This window comes from Patagioenas fasciata, chromosome 2, assembly GCF_037038585.1.
Source record: "Patagioenas fasciata isolate bPatFas1 chromosome 2, bPatFas1.hap1, whole genome shotgun sequence".
Classification (NCBI taxonomy): domain Eukaryota; kingdom Metazoa; phylum Chordata; class Aves; order Columbiformes; family Columbidae; genus Patagioenas; species Patagioenas fasciata.
In genome coordinates, this window is record NC_092521.1 from 45,916,731 (window position 1) to 45,932,960 (window position 16,230).

A 16,230-nucleotide genomic window follows, 5' to 3' on the forward strand; every position below is an offset into this window, starting at 1 on the left:
CTGAGGTCTGGGAAGGATGAATGCAAACAATGGGATGCTGGACTGGATGCTGTTGTCTTAACAGATTATTTCAGTGAATATGCAGAGCTGAAACAGATGTAGCTCATAGTCATTCCTTCTCCAGTGTAAGTGGAAACAAGAAGGAAAACAAAAAAAGACAAAATTAAAAGGAGCAGCTGAGGAGAAGATCTAATAGGAGAAAATGAAATGGAGTAATGCTTTTTGATTTAACATCCCAAATCTGAAGGAATTTTGGGAGGAGATTTTTTTTTTTTTTTTTTTTTTTTGGTGTTATCAGAAATCATAAAATGTGTTTGTCAAAAAGCCTGAAGAAAAAGTATTCCTGACCGCTGGAGAAGGAGACTACAATGATGGCATTGTGTTGTGAAGTACCCTCAGATGGCAGGTTGCAGTTAAAAATAACTGAGCAAGATGGGAAGTGGGCTGCAGTGGTGAATAGATAGATGGGATAAAACCCCAGATACAGAATGAAGCCCCATCCTAAGTGCATTGTACCAGATGGTGACAGCTACCTCAATGGTCTGTTCATTTTTCTTAGGCAATGTTTAGCCAGCTTGTCATGCCAGTAATGTATTATTGAATCAAATTGAATTTAATTTCACACACACCCATATGTAAAAACAAACACACATATTTACCAGACATGCAGCTGTGCCTGATGTCTTCCCAGAAACCAAATTCCAGGATACATGCAGAATATCCACAATGAAAAGTTATGCTAGAAATTATTTGATTTGATGGGAAATTACTGTGTCATTTCCTTCTGAGGACTGTAGCACTCAAAATATAGTACTGTAATAGGCTATTTGCACAGAACAGAACAGAGCTTGTCTGCGTGGTCTTTTTAATGTCTTCTTGGTGATCTAGGCTGATTTGGCACTTGTTGATGCAGAATTTTGAATTTAGAGCTTTCCTAGTGAAGGAGAACCAGCCTTTTATGTGGCTTGGGTAGCAGGTATGATTCATCAATAAAGTAACAGCATAATTCTCTTAGAGCAGACAGGGCTCAAATGGTGTAGATTAAGTGCATATTCAGGCCCTGTAGCTGACTGTATCTGTTGGGGCAAGTGCTGCAAAGCCTTTTAGGTTATTTGGAGTTAGCGGTTGCTATGAAGTGCAAGCAAATGAGTGGGTGCAATGTATTTACAAAGAGAGAGATGTGATACAAGAATTCCTACTACACTGGCATCCTCGATTTTACTAAATGCTTCATGATACACGTGATCTCCTCCTGCAGTGTGCCTTGGGAAACGTAGTCCAGGAAAAATCAAGCCTGATGTGAGGAAGAGGTGAAGGTTTGAGAAAAACAAATTGCGGCTTCCTGCAGGCACAGCAGCATCTCAGAAGATGCAGTTTAATGTTGAATTGATGCATAAAGAAACAAAATATTGCATTTTCAAATTCAGTCCTTTTTAATGCCTCGTTCAGCAGAATTAAAATGCTGTCATTCATGTTGTCAGTAGGATGAAAATACTTGTTGGCTCTCCTTGTAACGTAGATTTGAAGCTTTATACCCTTAGCCATCTCTGACATGTATGTGAAACTATGATGTCTGTATCAGCTTTGTTGAGGAACTAAATCTGATGGTGGTATGTCCCTAGTCCTTTGCAGGCACAGCATCATTTTGACAGAGCAGGACAGTTTGGGAGCTTGAGACATAGTTTATTAAAATAAATGTGAGTCTTCAATGGTATTTTAAATTATGTTATTATTCACGAAGAAAGAATTCTCTGGAGGCCTTGCAAGGAAGCTGTTTCAGGCAGGAAGCGAGCAGGAACTGAGAGCTGTGCTGGAAACAAGGCAGTGATCTGGCAGAGCCTGAGGGAGGTGATCACCCATCCCTCACTGCCACTGAGGGGCCCTTGCTAGCTCTTTCTCAGCAGGTACAATCTAGTGTGGCAGAGAGACTCTGTTCCCCAGATGAGTCCTAGCGAGTGTTAGTATCGTGCGTGTCTTCCAGGTGAGCATAACTGAGAAACGGCAGCACAGCAGTGGCAGGCGGTTGGCACGGGCTCAGCCAAAGATGCTGCTCTTACCTCTACTACTTGTAAAATAGTCTCTCAGAGGCAGTGATGAAAGCTATCTCAGAAGAGTCATTTAAGAAAAGACAGAAGAAAGTACATCATGAGGAACAGAAGACAGTTGCTATACTGTCAGTGGATGGCCTGAGTGACCATTTGATTTTTCTTGCATCCCCGATTTTGTATGGTGCCATTCATCTCAAGAGACCCCATAGCACATTGCAAGCTGAATGGTGAATTATAGCTGGCTCTGGGATGGATAGCTGTATCCATCAGTCAAACTGTACACTGCATGTGTATGTAACGAGAGGAAGAGAAATGTTATTGACATTATTATTACTGAAGACATCTGAGTGCTATGTCCCATTATCTTAATATAGCCAGTATACACAGAGGAGTGAGAAAATGGGTGGGTCACTTAATATTGGTGAATTATGGTTTTGCTACAGTTCAAGAAGGACAGGGAACTGCTTGAGAGTGTCCAGCATAGAGCAATGAAGATGATTAAGGGAGTAGAGCATCTCCCTTATGAGGAAAGGCTGAGGGAGCTGGGTCTCTTTAGCCTGGAGAAGACTGAGGGGTGACCTCATTAATGTTTATAAATATATAAAGGGTGAGTGTCACAAGGATGGAGCCAGGCTCTTCTCAGTGACAACCAATGATTGGACAAGGGGCAATGGGTACAAACTGGAACATAGGAAGTTCCACTTAAATATGAGAAGAAACTTCTTCTCAGTGAGGGTGACAGAACACTGGAACAGGCTGCCCAGGGGGGTTGTGGAGTCTCCTACTCTGGAGACATTCAAAACCCGCCTGGACGCCTTCCTGTGTAACCTCATCTAGGTGTTCCTGCTCCGGCAGGGGGATTGGACTGGATGGTCTTTTGAGGTCTCTTCCAATCCATGACATTCTGTCATTCTGCGATTCTGTGAACGCACTAGTTTAAACTAAGGTATTAGGAGACACATCACTGAATTCTGATGAACCTGATGAAGAATATAGTCTTTATATTGTATGTAATAAACAATTGGATTCTAATGCTATGTTTCAACTTTTCTTCCTGTTCTGGTAAACAGCTGATACTTTATCCTTTTAATGTAAAGAGAGAAAGTGCAAGTAAGGATACACACTCAAAGAAAAGAAAAATGTTAATAGAATGCTTGCTTCATGTTTTGAGCACAGAATTGTACTATCTATTTATGAAAATTCATATAGTTGGCATATTAACTTTTGCAGATATGAAATAATAATCATGAACTTTAATTATACAGAGCAGAATATTTCATCTGCATCTTTCCCTTTCTTTCATCAACTATGCTTTATGTATACTAATATTAGCATGCAAAGCAATACTGTGTAGTGGTAAATTCATGGGCATGCCTAGATTAAGGCAGAGACTCGCAAACATCAGACTAATAAGGAGCCTTTAACTTGCAAATACTCTGATTTCCTGTCTTCTATCATGCATTAGATGTTGGGTAAATCTGGTTACCTGCTTATTCAGAACACCTATTTTTGCAGTAATGGTGAGGAAATAATATGTTTTCCATCATTTGACTATTTCTTTAATTCTGTTAAAAAAAAGAAAAGGCATGGTGCACAGTGTTGCTAGTGGTCAGAATTGGGGTGTACCTCTTCACTAAAAAAATTAAGAAGCTGATAGTTATAAAAATTAATAAGCCAAATTCACCGGATAAAACAGCTTTTGCAAAGTCAGTGTTGTTTTTTGTAACTAGCATTGTTTTGAACTGTTAGCTCTTTAGGGTGTGCTTCAGAGTTGGTGCAGGGAATGTTTTGAGTACAATTTGTGTAACTGAAGATCTAACCTCTTTCTACTACGAATTCACAATCCAGACATCTATATCCATTTTAGCTTCAAAGCAACAAAAAAAAGGAAAATTCTTTCTTTCACTCTCCTGTTTTATAATTATAATAATAATTTCATGTGCATGTTAGATAAAACTGCAGAACATTTAAAAGAAAATTAATATATCTTTTAAGTGTAGGCTTTAAGTACAGGGAAATATTTTAGGTGTAGGTTTTTGAAGAAGGGGATTGCTATGGAGTAAAGGTCTGAACAAAGGACACAACCAGCACAAACCCACTGAATTTCATTGCCAGTGGTAGAACAGACACAGATTTTGATTCCCAGTGCTGGGTGGTGGTGCCTGAGCATGCCTGAGAGAACATGCAAACAGTCCCTGTGGAAATTGCTAACCGTAAATCTGTTTAAGCCTGGAAAAAAGTGTTTGGACTGAATCAGGAGCTGCAGGGAGACTGAGAGAGGAACAAGGGGAAGAAAAAGTAAAAAGTAGCAAGAAAAAATGCATTTTATCTTACTGGTTCTGTAAGAAGAACCAGTATCACTCCCACAAACGTTTGAGTATTCTCACTACTTTCAGAAGGGCATTAGGTAAGGTAGATGACACATACATTATTACAGTGCTTATTGAAAGATTGATAGAATTTATTTAGAGAAAAATTGAGTCTACTGGGTCCTCAGAGAACTTCAGGAAACTGTTTTAGATGGTTGTATAGTGCATAACAAATAGAGCTTGGTGCGCTTTCATGAAGGTTCATCATGTGTAACGTTAGCAAGTGTTTTCTGTTACACCAGCAGCTTCATTTTATTATTTGATACAGAAGTATTTTCCTTCTAAAGGAGATAACTGAAAGGGTTGGTAAAGGATTATATTTTCAATTGCCACCCCCAGTTTTCTCTTAGATATTTAGATATATATTTTTATAGATACATTTTTAGATTTATATTTTGTTTACATCACTGCAGCAAAAATTAATTGGCAAGGCGAAACTGGAGAACAGTGTTGAAAATTTCTCCTAAGCAAAGTCTGGCTAATATTGACTTTAGTGTACAGTAGCAGCATGTTTGTGCTGAATGGTGACATGAACTCTCCATCTGCAGATGTCAGCCTCCCCACTATCACGCTGGTCAGGACTGAACATATGGTTGAGCAGTGTTTTTCAAAACTTGGTTCTGCTGGCAAGGATTGGCCTCTTCATGCTGTTGACTTTGTTTACAGTTGGGGAAGGGAGGAAGAAGAAAAGAGAGGAAAAAAATGGTGTAAACGATCTGACTGTCTGCAGCAGTGCTTCCTCACAGAGACACAGGTTTTTGTATCTGGCACTTGTTCTTGCCTAGGTTAGCCAGGACAGAGAAGTGCTCTTGTAGGACTGAAAAAAGAAAAACCAAAACCAAACCAAAATAAAACCAAACCCAGAATTAGGGAAATGTAATTTAATTAAAGAAAAAGCCAAGTTGTTAAAGTGACCCACACAAGTCTGGTGAGGTCATGTCATTTTGTAAAACCTGTTATGTGCACACACGTATTAAAACTAGTACCAGAAAAGCAAAATTCTTTATTTACCAACTAATTTAGTTTGATAATGCTTTTAAGTGTACAAGCCATCCCTCAGGTCTGAGACAGGGTCAACATCTTGTGGTTTTTAATGCGTTTTTGGAAGTGTAACTTTTGCACCCTTCATAATTCATTTTCCTGAAGAACATCGTTAGATATTTGGTTCATGGCGTTTGCTGGCTACACTGAAAATTTATTGCCAATATCTGACATGACATTTGCTGCTTCTGTTTCAGACCGGTGGAGAGATTGTGTGTCCAATGTTTTGCCTGATTTTTCTAGGTAGCATATTGCTTCATCTGAGGGCAGACACTCATTCTCCCTATGGTTCTTTGCTTATGTTCATAGATCATCAGGACTGTAATACCACTGCTGCCAACACTGCCTGCAGGCAGAAGCACAGACCCATGAATTCAGTTTTGTACAAATCTGATTACGGCATCCCCAGTGGCCTCTATCCCTGGTCAGGTAACATTACCTGGTGCAATTACAGCTGGCCCCTTTGTAATCCCTGCCAGTTTGTCCTTGCTGAAGTCTGAGGGACCTCCAATAGAGGCTGTTCATCATAGAATGTCCTGAGTTGGAAGTGACCCTCAGGGATCATCGAGTCCAACTCCTGTCCCTGCATATGACAACCCCACAGTTCACACCATGTGTCTGAGGGTGTTGTCCAGTCTCTTCTTGAACACTGTCAGGCTTGGGGCCGTGACACCTCCCTGGGGAGCCTGTTCCAGTGCTCCACCACCCTCTGGGTGAAGAACCTTTTCCTAATGTCCAACCTAAACCTCCCCTGGCACATCTTCCTGCCATTCCCTCGGGTTTATATGTATATGCTAGTTTTTACTCCAGGAATATTTAGTCTTGGAAGCAGCTCATTACTCCCTGGCTCATTACTCCCTGCAGCAAACAGCTTTCTTCCAGCGTGGGAAGTGTACAGGCCACGTGTGGAGAATGGTGTGCCTTGGAGACTCCTGTCCCCTTTGGCACTGGAGCTGGGGACAGTTCTGCATTTGCCTTGCAAGTGTGGTTGCTGAACCTGCACGTGGGTTATATCAGCACCAAGGTTTTGTACGGGTGATGCCAAGCTGCTAATATTTTCTCATCTGTTCCTACCGTAAGCTGCCTGCAAATCACCAGTGCGGCTTAAAATCTGATCCCCAGTGTCTTCACTGATGTTGCTAATGAGGTTACCAATTAATGGCACCTAATGGTCCATTGTAGCAGTGGTTTTGGTGATGGAGACAGCTGTCCTCTGGGAATGGTGCTGAGACCATGAACTCATTTTGTATAAGCAAGTGAGCAGCTGTCGCAGGAACATCGATGGGAGAGATTAGGTCACACACTTCATCTCCCGCTGACCCCAGGGCTGGTCCTTGCAGGATGTGGCAGGTGGAAGCAACTTTAAAGGACAAATGCCATGCTGGATTTGGACACAGAGATCTAGACACAAAAGCATTATAACCCTGATACATCCTGTTCCCCTAACTTTTTGAAGTATTTTATGAGTTAACTAGGATTTTGAAGCAATTTATTATTTTTTTTAGAAGTGTTCTCACTGAGCTGTGTTGGTCTGTGGTGTGGTATCTTCCTGGCACCTGATTGCAGTATGTAACTCTTGACACTTGTATATCACATTTTTTATTAAAAACCCTCCCTCTATGAGTACCCTTGCATCAGAGGCTTATGAGTATTTGGAATGTAATTAAAAATATACATTTAAGTTAACAGGCAGCACTTTGAGGTAATGAATTCTCATTATTTAAGCTTCACTTTAGTGTTAGGTTACTTTTGGCATACAGTAGTTGCATTTCATCAGTCTGAAAAAAGGTGGCATTATAGATCTACATTGCATTCCCCTAGTATGTGAGTTCCTGTAAAGTATAGCACACTTTAAAATATAATTGTGTAATTGTTTGTTTTTGGAACATGACAAGAGTGGTAAGAGTTAATATTTAGTTAGTAGCTTTCCCGTTTATTTTTGCTGAACTTATAAAAATACCAGATACTATAATTTAGAAGACACTCCAAAACATATGAAAGAGGTCCACTCTAGGAGTCACATTCATTCATTTTAAAATCCCCTACAGTCAAAAATATTTAAAGAGAATTAGTTGTTTTATCCTGGTAATCTTATTTGGGAAAAGCGAATCTTTTCATGCACACTAAAGTGCTATATAGATACAAAGAACTGTCTATTTTGAGATGAAAGTAAAACTAAGTTTTGTAGGTATAGTCATTGCTAGTAACTTTTAGAAACAAAGTTTCATGGACATTAATGCCCGGTGTGCTGAGCTGTCAGAGTGGGGAGCTGAGGTCACTCTGAAATACTCTCCAGGAGTAGGTGACCCTTCCCTGTCACCTGTGAGACGGAACAGGTAGTTCCCTGGCTAAGCCTTCGGCTTGTCGTTGCAGTCTTCTCTGGGAAAGTCCTGCTTACAGCTTGACAAATATTATTATCAGATAAAATGTTTGAAGTGTAAAAAGATGTGGAAACGTGTTTAAAGGGAATGTCATTTCAGTATTTGCGCACTTAGTGGTCATTTGTGCTTCACTGAGTTGCTATCCTTCTGGTTTTTGTCTTATCCTGATGGTGTATTTACAATTTTTTGAACAAGTAAAGAAATCTGTAGGCAGAAAGGTTGCCACCTCAGAATTGCTTCTTTGAACTTTTGTTTAGCGTCTCTTAGTTAGGAGAAATCTTATTTTATAGCTATCCTAATACTTACCTTTAGGTCAGTTTTACTTTCAGTAAAAGAATAACAAGTTACTTTAATGGGATGAATTTTCACAGATTTTCTTCCTGTTTCATGGTAGACCTGAAGTCTTGGCAGTTTTTTAAGCTTAGACTTCAGACAATTACAGAAAATTCTGGTACAAGTTCCTCATATCTAGATGAATCCTCTAATGAGTCATCAAGAAGGAATAAATGCAGTAAAACTTTGATCATGAAAGTGAGCTCAAACAAAAACTTCAGTGAAATCTGGCTATGTTACACTTTTCTGTCAGTGTCCTATCTGGGGTGATTAGCTCTCAGCCGCTTACCAAACAGTAAGTTAGAAGTGGGCAAGTGAAGTGTGCTGGATATTTTCAGAACTGTAGTGAGTATTTTCAAAAATAGACTTCAAAGTCAGGACTTAATTATTTCTAATAGAAAACTAACCCACTGGAAAAGAGACAGCATCCTTCAGGGAATAAGAAATACAATCTGGTTATACAAAAAAAATTATAGTGATTCTTTTTTAAAATATAGACTTCTGAACAAACGATTAAAAATGGCGTAAGAACAGATATTATTTTTCTAGATGTTTTTCTAAAATGAATCTAGATTTTTTTTTTTTTTTGTGTTGGAAGCTGACCAAAATTGTTCACTTTTGAAGTGCAAGCTGTCATCTCCTCACAGGTGTTACATGTGCTCTTCCTCTATATCTAATTATATCTTTGCTTTAATTGGAATTGTCACATGCTTTTCACTGAGTATCATAGAATTGAAGAATCTTAGAAAGGTTTAGGTTGGAAGGGACCTTAAAAATCATCCAGTTCCAACCCCCTGCCATGGGCAGGGACACCTTCCACTAGACCAGGTTGCTCAAAGCGCCATCCAGCCTGGCCTGGAACATTTCCAGGGATGGGGCATCCACAGCTTCTCTGGGCAGCCTGTTCCAGTGCCTCACCACCCTCATGGTGAAGAATTTCTTCCTTATATTTAATCTAAATCTTCCTTCTTTCAGTTTAAAGCCATTGCCCCTTGTTCTATGACTACATGCCCTTGTAAAAAGTCCTCCAGCTTTCTTGTATGTCCCCTTTAAGTACTGAAGGGCTGCTATAAAGGTCTTCCCAGAGCCTTCTCTTCTCCAGGCTGAACAACCCAAACTCTCCCAGCCTGTCTTCAGAGGAGAGGTGCTCCAGCCCTCTGCTCATCTTCGTGGCCTCCTCTGGACTTGCTCCAACAGGTCCATGTTATTCTTATGTTGGGGCCACAAAGCTAGATACTTAAGTATCTTTCTTCATGGGTTTGGGTAATTTTCATCACAGTGTGCACGTGTGAGAATTCTATCTTGTCATCTTACTAAGGAAGCTATGGCTGCGTCCACACTGACATTTTAGTTTGGAAAAGGAACTTGCCTTTGAAACAAAGCTCCTGACCATACTGTCATTTTTTCACACTGCTGTGTTTTTTTCAGTGCAGGAACTGGATTCCTTTCAGTAGAAGAAAACTGGCATTTGCATTTGCACTAGGTGTGTACCTACCAGGTTGCAACCAGAAGTGGGTGTCCAGTGCAGGGGCTCAGGTTAGAGCTAGCCTGAAATACCTACGGTGTGGCATCAGCTCCTTGGTATCGACTGCTTTGCTCTGCAGATCTGCTGCTCCTGGCTGCCCCGCTTGCTCACACAGATGCAGCTCATGGTGTTTGGTTTGTGTGCAGCAACAGACTTTACAAATAGTAAAATGTGGCCTGTCTTGTGAGCCATTTTTGCTCAAAATGGTTGTGTGAATGTTTAAACACCTAAGGAATAAAAAATGTTCAGGTGTCAGTGCACTGAGGGAAGACAGTATTCAGACCTCAGTTCAGAAGTAACTCTTAACTATGAGGAGTAAACTGCAAACAGGGCTCTGCCTGTGCTGTACTTCTCACTGGGGTCTTTGTCATTCCTTCAGGGCTCTGAGTGCATTTGATCTTGAGCTGACTTTTCAAAATTGCCTGTGGCCTTACGTACCCATGCTTATTTTCTTTCACAAGAGTCCATAGACATGCTCCACATTTCATTTCAAAGCTCTTCTCGTGTACTAACACCGATTATGATAGGTCTGTCTATCCATTTACACTTCAGAAGAAAGATGAAAAAGAGAAGTTTCTGCCCTTCTCCAATATGGAGAGAGCTTTAAATATTTATGTCAGAGACCACTGTCCAGTTTATTATACTTTTCACGTCAATGGGGCCTTTGAAGGTATCTTGTCTATTGTGAAATAATTTCCAGGTCCATTTTACTGCACTTCAAGGAAAGAAAAGTGACAAACCTTCCCTTTGCAGCTTGGAGAGTTGGGTTTTACAAACCATTATCTCTAATTGCCAGAGCTTAATTTAATAGATGTAGCGATTCACACCAGATGATGGTCTCACCTGAAATGGCTCAGTAGGATCATCATTGTAGGTTACTTAAATGTCAGTCAGCATTCACCCCTTTATTGTTTGTGGACAGAGATTTGCTTCAGTGCTTTCCCATCATCTGGACTGGTCCAAGAGATAAAGGAGAAAGGGACTTCTGATCAGTATTGAATAGGTGTTTCTTTTCTTTATTGGGTCTCTTGATCTCCCTCATTAAGACTTCTCACCTACAGCTTTCATAAAATCCCCAAATTTTGCGCGTGTTGCTTAGTTTTATTCTTTCATCTCAAATGGCATATTAATTTGCTGGTTTAATGAACTTTATTTTCTTTATTTTCATTATCTATTTGCACAATTAGTTTGCCTTGTTGAAGCCATATCCCACCTTAGTGATTTAGTCTTTGTAGGGTTTATTGCTCTAAAGGTTCCAGAGAGAGGACTTGACAGCTGGAAATGGTTCTGGTGTGTATCTGCCTCAATGCAGCTCTGATTTTTCCTGTCTCCATCTGCTGGTAAAAGATGAGATTTGCTGCTCAAACAGATCCTATAACGAGCAACAGAAACTATAAATTTCAAATCATTAATACCCCTTTTGCTGTTATAGACACTTTCCATTAGGAACTGGATAGAAATGAACAATTTATTTGTTTTAGGCTACTTAACAATACCTATCGAATACTTATAACTTTTAATCTGCTGTGGATTTATACTGTGCTGACAGGAATGAGTTAGATATTCAAATGGATATACTAATAACCTGGGAATTCAAATCAGTGTACTGATGAAACTAGATTTGTTCATTTTTATGTTAGTAAGAGACATTCTAAAATGGTAATCCCTCATTTAAAATATTAATATTTTTACAGTTACTGAGCAAGAAGGTAAAGGAAATGCTGTATAACAGGATCTTCAACCTGATAACTTATCTTATTTCTACAGACAGGTGTTTAAGGCTTGTGTTATACATAAACTACCACTGGTTCCTCCTAACAGTTACAAAACAAAGGGAGTAAAACACCTACATTCAATCATGTCAGAAGCTCATTACATAGAGGCTAAGCAGGTGGGGTTTATGTGCAAAACTTTCTGTACGAATATAGTTAATTCAGAGCATGGTGTTTTACTCAGCAAAAGACTTTGCTTCCCAGCCAGTGGAAATGCATTGGCAGGACTGCAGAAGGTGACAGGAGTCAGCAGAGGTGTGGTGACACAAATGTGCTGCAACTCTGCTGTCACCTGAACTTGTATATATCAGAAAAATGTTACATATCATATTTCTGCATTCAAAACAGTCTTAAATCTGTGTATGATTTATGTTACATAATGAAAAGTTTAGGCTGGTTGTTATTTCGGTCTACTCCTAATGTTTTCTAGATGCTTCTGGCTTTGATGCTTTTACAACAGAGGTTTTTATAGACCTGAACATTTCCTATAAAACCACCAACCAAGCCTTTACTTTTATTTTCTATTTCAGTCTATCATGTATTTGTAGGAATATTTTTCAAACACTGCATAGTTCTGATAGTTATTTTCACTCGTGAAGCAAGAGGTTCTTTTATGAGACCTGTTTCCCCCCAGAAATTTCAACATAAGGTAGCGTGGGTATTCTCAAGCAAGAAATTGCAAGCACTTTTGTTTCAGAGGCTTTGATTTTAAAGGCTTGTATTAAATGTTGTTCTCCTCTGCAAAGTGACTGTAAAAATGACAGCCTTTCATTTAATAGATCTTTTTGCTGTCTTGGTTAAGAGTTTTATCTGTTCACTTGACTGGCAAACTTTTTTCTCTTCTTTACTCCCACTACTGCTGTAGGTTCCACCTCAATAAAAGAGACTGACTCTCTTCTCAAGCGCCCTTGTTCCAAGGGCTCCTTAGCACTTTCCTAGAGGGTGCACAACTCTCTGGAAAAGTCGCTTCTGTCCAGAAGTTTATTCTTTGTGCAGATATCTAAAAGCAAGCAAACAAGCAGCTTCAATGTCAGAGTACAAATGGAATTTGTAGGCCTGAAAATGAAAAGAAACATCTATTTCTTTCTATCGTAAGAACATAGGAAGATCACTGAATAAATTTGAAAACAAGAATAAACAGGAAACCCTGCAATGCAAAGGGTAGAATTAAGTAACTTCTCACTGGTAGAGAGCTCTAAGCATGAATTGTATTTTGGCCATGCCTGTCATGTTGTTGGCTGGAGAGGAGTCTGAGACAACTGGTTTAGAATAGGGGCATACCTCTGTGATGGCTGGAACCAGTGGGATGAAACTCAGCCTGAAAAATTGAAGAGTCTAAGTGCAATTCTTGAAGAGAAACATCTGGTGAGGCTTCCATTCCTAAGTCATTTTAGAAAGTGGGACTTGGATTCTTGCCATGATGAATAAAAGTCCTGAAAATACCTCAGTGATTTATAAATATCCTCCTTGCTGTTCTAGAGTTGTTAGTACCCAAGTCACTTTGAAAGTGGCGTTTAAGCTTCTCAGTCATATCAAGAAGGAACTTGATATCTAGTCTGTCCAAGACAGGATTTACTCAAGCTGACAGATATTTGTCTAACCTGGTCCCAAAATCCTGCTGTGACAGAGATGCCCCAGCCTCTCCAGGCAAACTGTTACTGTGCTTGACTATCCACATCAATAATAAGTTTTTCCTAATGTCTAATGTAAATCTCCCGTGCTGTGGTTTAAGCCTATTACTTGTCCTGTCCCTTGTGGACATTTCATAGCCTTTCAGACATCTGAATAGCATTATCACATAGTCCCTCATTCATCTCTTTTTAGCCTTAGCTGAGGCTAAAAAAATGTCCCCTTAGGCACCGTGAACATTTTTACCCAAAGCCAGCTTATAAAGTAGAGCTGTTTTGTTAATGCCTTTATCAGATAGCAATTTCAGGATAAAAGTGGAGTGTAATGGCATATGGCAGGAAAGCCTGATACAACTGCATCCACTTCAGAGACTTTATGGTTTAATTGGAGATTTGGGGTTGTATCACTTGCCCAGTTTTTTTCTTGCTGGGATGTCAGTACTGGGATATCAGATTCTCTGTAAGCAGCTACCTTATTCTCATTCAAGTTCCTTATCCGGTGCATTGCTTCCGCAGCTGAGACTTAGGTCTCAGTGAAGCATCGCCTGTTGCCAGATGGGAAGATCAGTTCACTCGCAGCAACTCGGCAACTTGTGCAGTACTGCAGGGTTTCCAAAGCAAGCAGCCTCATGCAACACCAAGCAGAATGAAGGCTGGCCTAGTCATGTCCAGGCCCACAGACAAAGTCATGATAATGTTACAGATGTAGATGCTAAGGAATAGTACTGTCTTCCCCTGAAGCAGTTTCTGCTGAGTGTAAACCATTTTTTCCCTACCTTTTTTGACTGGCAAGATTTGGCAAGTTTGTACCGATTTTCTGGCACTTCAGTTAGGAGGGGTGACAGGGAGTTTGTGCAAATCTTACTTCCCTGTATTTTTAGAAGTAGTAGCAATGCTTAATGTTTTTTTTCAGCTGGATGGCAAAATGCAACTTCAAGAGCATACTCACATCATGCCTACCTACTTTTGGGTGTCAGTGTCCAGAAAAGGTAGAAGGACCACGCCAAAAGAGCACTGCACACTGTGGCCACTGTGGCCACTGTGGCCACTGAAAACTGCAGAATGAGTTTCTTTTTTGAGTTTCTTCTTTGAGTGTAGCCTTAATGTTTGCATGTGTCAGCTCCGCTGAGGTGGCATCTCAGGTTTTAAATTAACATTGTTGTAATGCATTTGTCTTTAATTTAAAAAGAGAGCTCCCCCGTAGGAAATTTCCTAGACCAAAACTCATTAATAATAAACAGATTAAATCTTTATCAGTTAATCAACACTACACTTCTGAGTGTTCAGAGAGTGGCATGAGATAACACTGTCGTCATAATAAGAGTTTTTGAAATCATTAAGGATCCCACCATGCCATTTAGGTGGTGAGAAAATAATGATTGAAGATAGGCCGCCCTACAGTGCTCACATGTGAATTCCTCCAAAGATTAAAGCTGCAAATATCTGGATTTTATGTTGGCCTCATCTCTAAAGTATTTTTTTAAAAATATTGGGCAATAGTGGTGGGCAATACCAAGCAAATTCTTAATGAATTAACTCTTAATACCAGAACCTGTCACAGTGCCACAAAATTTCTGAGCTGCTGGTTAGTGAAATCTTAGGGACTGTTCATGGCATGAGAGCCTCACCACCTCCTCAGGACAGCTGTTCCCAGCTGATCTCTCTAAGGCTTTAGCCTGTGATGGAGACTGCACTGCAAATTTCTCATCTTCCTCCACCCTGAATCCTCAGCACGGTCACTTCCATCAGGCTCATGGCAATCCTCTCATCAAGCGTGTGCAGTTCTGCTCTGCTCCAGCTGTGCCCTGGGGTTAAAGAGCACAACCTGCTTTGCAGATGGAAGGGACCACATAGCTTTGGGCAGGGACCTATCTGAAGAAGGTTGGGCATAGTGGAGCAGGACAGGACAAAACTTGTCTGGCTGGTAGTGTATCAACACCTCTTAACGTGATATTATTTGGAGTGATGCATATTTAGGAAGTTATGCTATAGAGGCACTGACATTTTCTCCGTCACTACTGGGAATGTGTCAGACCTCTGTGTCACCCTGGGGAGTTCTTTGGAGACATTTGGATTATTTGGGTTTTTTCAATGAACTCTATGAAAAAAGAAAGTAAGTGGGCTGGAATTAAAATAGGAGCAGTGAGAAAGATAAATCATTTTTGTGCACTTCCAGCAAACTTACTGAAATGAGTTAGCAAGAAGTTAGGAGCAGGGGGATGGCATTTGGGAGTCATACGTAATTATTGCCTTTTTGTTTCTCATCTTTCATCTTTATTTGGTCACTGCAGCAAGAATTGCATGTTTTTTGTCACAAGAGGGTCAATATAAATCAGGTTTGTTGTGGCACTAATTACAGCAGCAGTAATGGCATGAATTACAGCAGCAGTATTATCAAATGTGTTAAGTTTGGAGCACCCTTTTCACCTAAAATACACATTGAAGGTCAGGTGACTCTGCTGCCTCGAGAGGCCTAAATTCAAATACTGTCTTGGAGTACAAGTGACTTGGCCATTCTTACTTTATTCTTAATATATTTATGTTGTATTACAAAACACAGCCTGCTTGATAGATGCCTGCCCTGGAAAAACGGGAGTCCCAGTTCCTGCCCTTTCTTTAGGATTGAATCCATAGACACGTGTCAAATAAACAAACCTCGTATGGATGTTCCTGTTAAAAAGATGGGAAGTGAACTGCACTGACTAATTTCTGAGGCATTGGGGACTGTTTATCTTTAGAAGTCTTCAGCTACTGTGGCACTATCACTTTTGAAAATCAGATGGTAGGTGTCCTCAGTTTTCTGTCACTTGTTCCAACTGGACATCTGTGTGCAAAAATCACAAATTCTAAAAAGATCCCTTTTCCTCCTATTGTGATATGTCTTCATGTAGTGTATCTTCAAGCAGGTTTTGCGAGGGTACATTGTTTGTAACAACTTCCTTCATATTCATAATTACAGTCAGCTCTGTCACCTGTGAATTAAAACCTTTTATTAAATATGTTTGTGAAATGCTAGGTACAGAATTACCGGGAGGGGAATGAGGGGATAAAAGTGCTGTTGCGTTCTTATTAACAGTTGCATGATGCATTTCTGTGCCACGCGTTTGGGAACACTTCTGCCTTTGAATCTTGT

General features: G+C 40.0%; 1 protein-coding gene across 4 annotated transcripts in view; it reads left to right on the forward strand.

Annotated features, from left to right (window-relative positions):
- NOL4 (nucleolar protein 4) overlaps positions 1 to 16,230 on the forward strand; it is a 193,959-nt gene that overhangs the window by 20,121 nt on the left and 157,608 nt on the right. The window lies entirely within an intron of this gene.